The following is a 10,335-nucleotide window of genomic DNA, read 5'->3' on the forward strand; positions in this document are numbered from 1 at the left end:
TGGAATCAATGGCTCTTTCAATAAATAAGTAATGTTTGCATAATTGTATCTTAACAAATCCTATAGAAATTATAAATCCTACAAGTTTATTTATCAGTTCTAATAAAAAAAATAATAGTGTGGGAATAGATTTCCCTGGGCAGTGTAATGTTGATAAAAAGTGACTTCTGCTGATGAATCACTCTGCTTCCTTTTATTGGTTCCCTTTTGCTTTGGAAGTGAGTTTGATGACCAAATGCAGTAGTTATTTTAGCTTAGATTTACAAATATGTCCTTCCCATCATTACTTGGCTATTATTATTATTTTTTAATGAAAAAGCATCAATGCAGTTTATCTCAGTGCTTCTAATCTATGAGAATAACTTCTTAATGTGGCATCAGAAGTCAGTTCATCAATATTTAATTTGGAAAGCATAAGCAATTTAGCACAGTACTAGGTAACATACTAGAACAAAAACAAAAGAACATCAAATCGAAGTATGAACAATGACCGGCAAACATTCTTAAACTCCAGGGGATCAATGAACCTCCCAAAACTGTATAAAAAAAGTTGTGCACTGCCTGCACTTTTCTGGTGAGAAGTCTCACAATTCCAATCAATTTCTAAAGGGGCCAAACACACAGAGTAGAATTTTGATCGCCTTTCTTAAATATTCAGAAAAGAAAGCTGTTCATGGGCCTTAGGAAATTTACTCCTAGACATTCAATAGTCAATTTTCATGGAAAGAAGATAAGAAGGAAAACAAATAAAAGCAACTGGCAAGGACTAGGTAGGGGAAAACTCCAAAGTGCTATTTACCCTCAAAGTTTAGTAACATGTTCTGATTTAGAGAGGAGAAATAGGAACCTAAGTATTAATATAAGTTGGAAGCAAGGAGGCTTCCATAGGATTTTTTCAAATCCATAGAAAACTAAACTTAGTAGGAATAAAAAAATAGCAAGAATTTAAAATGCAATTTAACTCAGTTTTCAGTTTCTTCATATTTGCAACTTATTTTATTTTTGACTATCACAAACTTCAATCAGAATACTTTAAAAAATATTTCTCATGCATTTAACAAATCTGACAAAGGACAAGTATCCAATGTACTTGCATTACACTATAAAGCTTTAACTGACTAGCCAATTAACGTATATTTAAAATTATTAAGTAAAGGTAACAATGAAAAAGTCAATACATGAATCTGATGGCATCCCATTACTATGCAGTGTTCATTAGCACTACTAGTAATTACCCTGGAGAGTAGGCAAAATGTAGATGGAGGAATTTCCCTCAAAAGCACGTTTAAGGGATTAAATATCATCATCATCATCATCATCACCACTGAGGATAAAGCTGTTGCCTGTGGACAGGGCCCCTTCTTTCTGTATATTCCCCAAACCACTCACAGTCCCTTTCTCATTAGAATCATCAAACAACTTCCCACAATCTTCATCTCCAAACATGTTTTCATCTACACCTTTTTTTTTACATCTTAATTTTTGTTTTTAATTGTGGTAAACTACATATAACATAAAATGCACTATCTTAAGCATTTTTTAATTTCTTTATTGATTAAGGTGTTACATATGTGTCCTTATCCTGCCCCCCCCCCATTCCCTCACTCATGCCCTCACCCTCTTGTCTGTGTCCATTGGTTAGGCTCATATTCATGCATACAAGTCCTTTGGTTGATCTCTCCCCTTTAACCCCACCCTCCCTAACTTCACCTATACCTTCTTCATCTTCCTTTGCATCTATTTATCTTCCTTTTCATCTGAATATTCAAACATCTTTTTATCTGCATCACATTCTTCCTCTTTTTCATCAGCATCTTTAAGCCCCTTTTCATCTGTATATTTTTTGTCTGTTTTTAAAAAAAAAAATGTTTTTATTGATTTTTGGAGAGATATGGGGAGGGATAGGGGTAGAGAGATAGAAACATCAATGAGAGAAGAAAATCATTGATCAGCTGCCTCTTGCAAGGCCCACAACCAGTGAGATCAATTCCTGAGCTGAGGCTCAACCACTGAACCACATGAGGAGGGCTGCTTTGTCTTATTTTCATCAGACTCACCATCAAAACCTTTTTATATGTATCTTCTCCTCCTCCTTTTCATCTGGTTCTTTGTCAAACTCTCTCAGAGCCTTCCTCATCAAACGCTTTCAGAGCGGTCATCTTCAAATTCTGATTTTTTTCCAGTCATTTTCTTCTCTTTTTCAAGAATTTTTTTCATTAAACTCCTTGTCAGAGCCAGTCACAGTAAACTCTTTTTTTCTTCAAAAGCTTTTTCAGAGCCATCTTCCAGCAGCTTTTCAGAAGCAGTCTTCTTCAGATTCTCTTTCTGACTCCTCTTCTTCAGACTCTTTGTTGGGGGTTGTTCTCTTCTGCAGACTCCTTTACAAAGCCAGTCTCTTCAAAATCATTTTTGAGTCACTTCTCTTTGGCTGCTCTTCTAGGCCATTCACTTTAGATTCTTGTAGGACTATCCTCTTCCAACTCTTTTTTGCGACTGCCTTCTCCAGACTCTATTTCAAGGTGGTCTCCACGCCCTCGCTTGGGGCAGCCTTCTTCAGCCACTTTATGAGGCCACTCAAAGTTCTTCTCCATCTTCTGTTTTTGCAAACTTCTTTTCATCTACAGGTTCTTCAGATTCCATTTGAGTTGTAGCTTCTTGAGCATTCGTTTTCGATGTGTTAGGATGCTCTGAAAAATGCCTTACTCTGGAAGGCCCTGCCCTTTCTGAAGCACAGATGGAATTTGAATGCCAGATACCTGTATTGGCCTTAGGAATATTGAGGAAATACTCTCATATTTTCAGCCTTTTCTCCCTTTCTCTTGTGATTTCCGCCTGATAATCTGTAGTTCCATCCCACATGTGAGCAGTGATTTGACAACCAAATCACCATCCATCTTGGGTTTGAATATAATAATCAACTCTCTCTGGGTTCCTGAAAGACACAGAGGCTACACCATCCGAGTTTTTTTCAAACAGAAAGAGTTTTCTAATTTGTCTAAACTTTGAACACTCGAAGACTTTCTCTGATCTTCTCATTCAGCACCAATAGATTATCCTCAAAATAAACAGAATGAAACATATTTTTTATGATGGCGCATTCAGGATAGTCTATCCATTCTCTCAGGTCTCCAATCCAACTGCTTTGTTGCAGAAACAGATTTTTCTTGCAGTCCTAGCACTTCTTCCTAGAGCCATCATATTCCTCCTTCAAAAGAAACTTTGCCACCTCGACACGTAGCCTCTGATTTCATCTTCATCCAAGTTTTAATGTGAAATCCATAGATTCCTTCTTCAAATAACAGCAAAAGCCATCTCCTTCAAAATTTCCTTGGTTATCTTTTTAAAGCCTGACCTTAGATTTTGCTGTTTGAGGATCTTTCATAACACCAGACTTGGACACTGGGTATAAATTCATCCAGTGTAATATTGGAGACAAACCAGACACAAATACACTTGAATTTCTGTCTTCTTCAACTTGAAACCATCCTGATTCTGCCTTTTTCTCCCCACCCCCTCCCCTCTTCTGGGGATCAATGGATTAAGGAATTTTTCTTTGAGGAGGTTCCTCTGCAGGCCCAGTACTAACATCTAGTACATTTGCAGTAGAGCTAGATGTACCATCATCATTAGAAAAGCCATAATTGGCCTGGTATATATCAATGAAATTTTCAGTGATTTTTGGAGAACCAAGCTTTATTCTCCAGGTCCCACTCGTAGGGGTTTCAACTGGCTGCTGCCGGAAAGAAATGGTTTCACTCCCTGGACCTTTCTGGGTGTCTCTGTCCTTGGTGTCTTTGCACAATTTTTGTATTCGCAACTGTTCATCAAAGTCATCTTTCCCATCCAAGTTGTTGCCACTCACATTGCTGATTTAGCCAAGAGGCAGAGCCCAGGTGAGCTGAGAGGCAGAGCCCAGGTGAGCTGAGAGGCAGAGATGAGGGAGTTGAGATGACTGCAGCTCCAAGGCAACTTAGGGAAATAACTTGAGAACCATGGACGCCAGCTCAGACTGTGCAGTTGCCGTTCGGCTGTTATTTTTATCCTCTTCTAAAAATTCTGCTCCCCATTTGACTTCTTATTGTATACTACTATGATTTTACTTAGAAAATTAGTTTTTGAGAAGTATATATAAGACACTAAAAATATATGATTGGTTGCCACACCCGACATATGTATGAATTTATATAAAGTTTATTAAACTTCTCAGTTAACTTGGGTCCATTGCTAAAAGCCAAAAGTAAGTGTCCCTAAGTGAAATAGGGGGAAATCATCTGGCTGTTCCAGTCATGGGAGAAAGGATATTTAACTTCATACTGTAATTAGCATTTTCAGAAGGACCATAATTACATATTACATTGCTTTTTCAGGCCATTGCACACAAAGGGCTCTTTTTGTGAGTTTAGAAGTAACTATAATAACATGAATTTTAATGATTGACAGTCATGGGCTAAAATATAATCATGAACTGATGGCTTTTTTTGTCTAAAGAGATTTCTCGACTTTCAAGTGTATTTCCTGGAATAACTACTCCTTACAGACTAAGTGAAAATATAAACAATATTATTTATTTTCTTTTAAGAAAATAAACAATAACAACACTAAAACCACAAGAAGAAAAACAGTGAAACATTTTATTGGAGGAGAAGCCCTGCACTTGCCAATCACTTACCTTGTACAGTTCATTCATAACCTTATAAATTCATGCCCACAGGCATGAATTAAGAAATAACTATTTTCTGTTACTCATGTTCAGGTAGTACACAGAAGTAGCTTAAAGATTATGTTATAAAGAAAAGAAACTAAGCTCAGACACAAACATGGAAGGTACTGTGATCAGGCTTTCCTAACACACTTTGCTTTGTATTTTAAAATGTGCTCCTTATAAGCAAAGTAACAAAGGCTAAATAAATATGCATGATCTGCAATCTACAAATAGTTCCAACTATACATCTAGAAGTACTAGTTAGGAGTGAGATGTATGCACCCCCGAATTAAGGCTGTAAAATCTGATTCAATTCCAAGTCAAAGGATCAATAGTGTTTATTCAAAAGCTGAGCTGTGTGGTTTTAAAGCAAGGCTGATTCTGCCTTCAGAAAGACCAGCTTGTTTTTCAGTGTCCTAGAAGTTTGATTCATAAAACCCTTCATAATGTTTATTGAATGCCTAACGGAGGCCATAAAACTCCCTGCACAAATCTCGGGTAAAAAAGTTCTCCTCTTTAACTGTTTTATTTCATCTCCCAGAATGGAGAGACACCCTCACTTGTTTTCAGAATTTAATTTGAGAACCATAGGAAATTATTTTTTTGATAGGTATGTTCCCTTTCTGATCGGCTTAAAATGACAAAATATATGCTGCATCAGAGGGGCCTTAAGCTTTACCTCTGTACAATACCCAAAATCATGTGGTAAAAACTCTATAGGAAAATAATTTTTAAAAACATTCTTTAGCAATTAGATTCTATTTGTGCAGGAGGAAGTTTCAAAATACATCAAAAAGCCTCCAGCAGCTCTGACCATTACTCTAAGCTGTTATTTATTTTATAAGCATAAAAGGCTCCATACATCCACCAAAACAAAACAGTGGGTGGGAAAATATACTCTCTTCAATGAGCATCTTTCAGTTGGATCCTCTTACTGCTAGGGCTGTGCATATAGAAGAGGCATTACTCTCTCTGATTTGAACTGGTATTATTCATGAGTGAGAATTATAAAATCAGGTAGCTACAAGAATGCCTCTTCATACTCTGTAGGAAAGCCATTATATTTCCACTTAACCCAAAATGTGTTTGCATGGATACAGTTGCCAACTTTTATTATTTGGTCAACGTTTATATAAGCAGTTTAAGAAGTCAACAAATAAGAAAGGATGAATCAATCATAGTATGCAAAAATACTTCATAAATATTTGAACATTTTTATTTCAAAATGAAAAGACTATGAGAACCTAATATAACTATGAAAGATTCATGATTTTTAAATGAAAAAGAGTGATTCCATTATGACACAATAATAATAAAAACATTTCAACATATATTCAGTTTCATAGAGGGATATTTATTTGAGTGTTGAGAGAAGGAGGTATTAGACTAGCTTCCTGACCTTAAAGACACTACAAAATATGATTGGTGTGTCTTTCAATTTTTCTAAGGTATTTATTTTTATTTTTTATTTTGTATATGCTTTTATTAATTTCATAGAGAGGGAGAGAGGGATAGAAACACCAATGATAAGAAAGAATCACTGATCGACTACCTCCTACATGACCCCTACTGGGGATCCAGTCCACAACCTGGGCATGTGTCCTGACTGGGAATCAACCACTGAGTTATGTCAGCCAACCTATAATTACTATTTTTAATGAAAAATTTACAAAAGTTTCCAGCTTCAAGATTTAGTAGGCATTTTATAACATTGCTAGTGGCCCAGTGCATGAATTCATGCATGGATAGGGTCTGGCTGGCCCACCCTGATGGAGATTTGTGGGGAGAGGGGTGATTGAAGGAGGCAGGGCCAGCGGGGGTAGGGAACATGGGTGGTTGGTCAGCCAACCCATCCCCCAATAAGATGGGTTGGCTGACCTCAGTGGGCATCACAGCGACATAGTGACAGGTTGTTACGGTCGTTCCAGCATTCTGGTTGCTGGCTATATATACCCAGCAACCAGAATGCTGGCTATATAGAGGCCTAGTGCACAAAATTTGTGCAGGGGGGTCCCTTAGCCCAGCCTGCACCCTCTCCAATCTGGGATCCCTCTTGTAATCCAGAACCTCTGACTCCTAACCGCTCACCTGCCTGCCTGCCTGATGTCCCTAACTGCTCTCCCCTGCTGGCCTGATCACCCTAACTGCCTAATTGCCACTTCTCACTTCCCCAGTGGCACCGGCCTTCTCCCTTCTGCCTTCTCCTGCAGTACCTTCTTCTGCGGCCTCTGCAAAAGGGACTGTGGTACTGGACTCGCTCTCACAGCTGCCATGGCTGCAGGATCTCAGCCCTTGTAGCCACTGTGGCTTTGTCAGGAAGGACATCCAGAAGGATGTCCAGAAGATATCCGGTCTAATTAGCATATTATATATTTTTTAGTATAGATCACTAAAATAATTAAGGGAACAACAAGAGAAATTATGGAAGAAAATCATTTGTCTTAAAAAATACATTCTCCCCCTCCCTAAGGCTGTAATGGTTATGTTTTCTGGAGCAAGGTTTGTGTATTATAACTGTAGGTTATAATGTTCTTACCATTCCCCTTTATACCTGTTACTGCCATTCATCCCACTAAAAAAAGGTGATAATATAGAGTGTATGTATGAACACATATTAACTCAATGTGGCCTTTATATAAAAAAATAAGTTATAAAACCTGGCCTTATCTTCAAGTGTTTTAAGGCACAGTCTTTGTTATCTGAGCTTTGATCCTCATATTTCAACAAGTTATGTTGCTCATTTCCACAGGACTAAAAACAATGAGCAATCACATATATTAAACTTTACTAGAGGCCCAATGCATGAAAATTCATGTAAGCATAGGCCTTCCGTCCCCCAGGCTGCTGGCACTGGCTTTCTTCCAGCACCCGGGACCCGGGTTTCCCTCCTCCAGCTGCCAGCAGGTACCTGGGGCCCTGGCTGGCTTCCCATGGGCTACCCACAGGCACGTGGGACTTGAGCTGGCTTCCCCCGGGCCGCCCACAGGCATCCAGGATCTGGCTAGCTTCCTCCCAGCCCAGGCTTCATCAGAAAGGATGTCCAGAATGATGTACAGAATAAGTTTGATCTAATTAGCATATTACCCTTTTCTTATTACAGATGTAACACTCATTAATGTAAAAAAGGATCATGAGTGAAAGCAATAACAACCACAGTGTCACTAATGAGGAAATATTTTTAAATGTTATGGATTTCATAGCACACAGACCTTGGCTGACACAATTTAAAATGACACTAATTTAAAGACTAATATTTTACCTTTATGATCAATAAATTATTAGGACTCATGTCACATGGAGTCTAATTATTCATATGTTTTTAAAAATTGGTACTAACACAAAACATTTAACTCTTTCACCTAAAACTATCTTTTATTTGAAGTAGTTACCCTACATTCAAAAGATATGTGAATGAATGGTTGCATTTTTGCTTCAATATAAGCTTATCGGTATGGATATGTCAGTTTATTTCATTATAAACCATTCAGTCTCTCTCTCTATATATATGTGTGTGTGTGTGTGTGTGTGTGTGTGTGTGTGTGTGTACCGATTTATACTCCTATATATCTACAAAGAGGTAATAATAATATTAATAGTTATTTGCCAAGTAATCATTATGCAAAGGCATCATATAAATCATCATATATATTCTGATCCCAAACCTTTTGAAATTTTGTTATCATTGTTCCTCCCATTATTATTTTTATTGTTGTCATTTTATAGATCAAACTGAAACTTGGAGATATAAAGTAACTTGCTAAAGATATTGTCACTAGTAATCAGTTAGCATGTAGGCCTATAATTCTTACCATTAAGTACACTGCCTTCCCTCTGTTTTTAATGATTTGTACTATCCTTTCACCAAAATCATACCTATTATCTCCATGACTGGGCTCTGTGTTTTGGCAAGCATACTAAGTATGAGAAAAAGAAAAAAATACTTTTATTTAGATGTTCCAATATTATTCATCCCCGGGAGGTCCCTAGGGCAGATGTCCTTTACTTAGGGAAAAATCCCAGAATAAGCTCTGAAGTAAAGTATGTTTGGGGGGCAGGGGAACCCTACATAATCACTGTGAATCTTAATGCAAATGTAAATATTGTGATTTTAAAAAGCAAATTGCTTCAAATATGATTGAGATGGAACTATATCTCTAAAGTTTAAATGCTGTTTACATAGGGTGTTGGATTGAAGGTATCGATAGTACAGAGATTTGAATAAATGCTTTTCTCTAAGTTACAAAATGCTGCTTGTTCTTGTTGCTTGGTGTGTGTGTGTGTGTGTGTGTGTGTGTGTGTGTGAAGAAACAAGTTTAAGTATCAGTACAAATAGAAAAAAGGGAACTTCATTGGAGGAAGAATCATACCAATAGAATGAAAGCATGAACGCCAATACTTCATGTTTCAGAGGTAAAAAAAAAGGACCAATTGTGTAAATGGTTTGTATGCATGACATAATCCTTAAACTCAGCTTCTTCAACTGATATTAGGAATAGGGCACAATGGTGACTCTCATCCCTTCTACAGTCTTTGATGCACTGAAGGAAGCACACCAAATAATCTCAGTTTCTTTCATTCCTAATATTCTACAATTCTAGCTAATTGTTACTTTTCAGTGAAATTGTGACTGTCCAGCCATCATTCCTCCATCATTCCACCTCCATGCCCCATTCAAACTCTGTCTTTTTCTAATGCCAACTGAGTTCACTTCTTCTAAATTAACCTCATTTTTTTGTTAACTGTTATGTATATTAGAATTTTAATGGTTGTTATGTTGACTTCATTGTCCTACATATTTAATAGTACAACATGTTGATTGTATTAAAGTAGCCTGATTCAGGTTGAGCTGTCTTGTGCCTCTAATCCAGCAAAGAGTGAGGAATTTTCCTGAGCTCTGCACAAGGAACAGATAGCAGTACTGAGACATATAAAAAAGAAAAGATGCATTTTCCAGAATCAAATAAGTTGTCAGTCTTCAAAATAGAAAAATCAAATCAATAGAATGAAATAAAAAACATATCAACAGAGATAAAGAAAGCTGAATCTGACAACATGCTGAAGGGGAAATAGTCCCAGCTTTGGAACTTATATCAGTTCTGCTTGGACCAATGTATGATACATGCTAATCTGACCTAATCGAACCCAAGTAATATGATATGATTTTATATATATATGATTAAAATCATATATATATAAAATCATATCATATTACTTGGGTTTGAGATATATATATTATATATACATAAATACATACATATATATATATATACATACATACATACATATATATATAATCTATTCTGACTAAAAATGTAGGTGCATACTAATTTTTTAAAACACTATAATAATTATGCAGAGAAGGCCTTTGGAAGATGATTCTAGAGCTATCCTATATAATAAAGAAGTAATATGCAATTGACTGTCATGCCCTCGCACAAGATGGCCACCCCCATGTGGTCACAAGATGGCTCCCACAAGATGGCCAGCAGGGGAGGGCAGTTAGGAGTGCTGAGGCCAGCACGGGAGAGCAGTTGGGGGCGACCAGGCCTTCAGGGGAGGAAAGTTGGGGGCTATCGGGCTGGCAGGGGAACAGTTAGGGGGTGATTAGGCTGGCAGGCAGAAGCAATTAGGGG

General features: G+C 37.3%; 1 pseudogene; it reads right to left on the minus strand.

Moving 5' to 3' along the window:
* Positions 1–1,214: 1,214 nt before the first annotated feature.
* Positions 1,215–3,871, minus strand: LOC118729291 (annotated as a pseudogene).
* Between the last annotated feature and the right edge of the window lie 6,464 nt (positions 3,872–10,335).

The sequence above is a fragment of the Pipistrellus kuhlii genome, unplaced genomic scaffold, assembly GCF_014108245.1.
Source record: "Pipistrellus kuhlii isolate mPipKuh1 unplaced genomic scaffold, mPipKuh1.p scaffold_m20_p_3, whole genome shotgun sequence".
NCBI classification, from domain to species: domain Eukaryota; kingdom Metazoa; phylum Chordata; class Mammalia; order Chiroptera; family Vespertilionidae; genus Pipistrellus; species Pipistrellus kuhlii.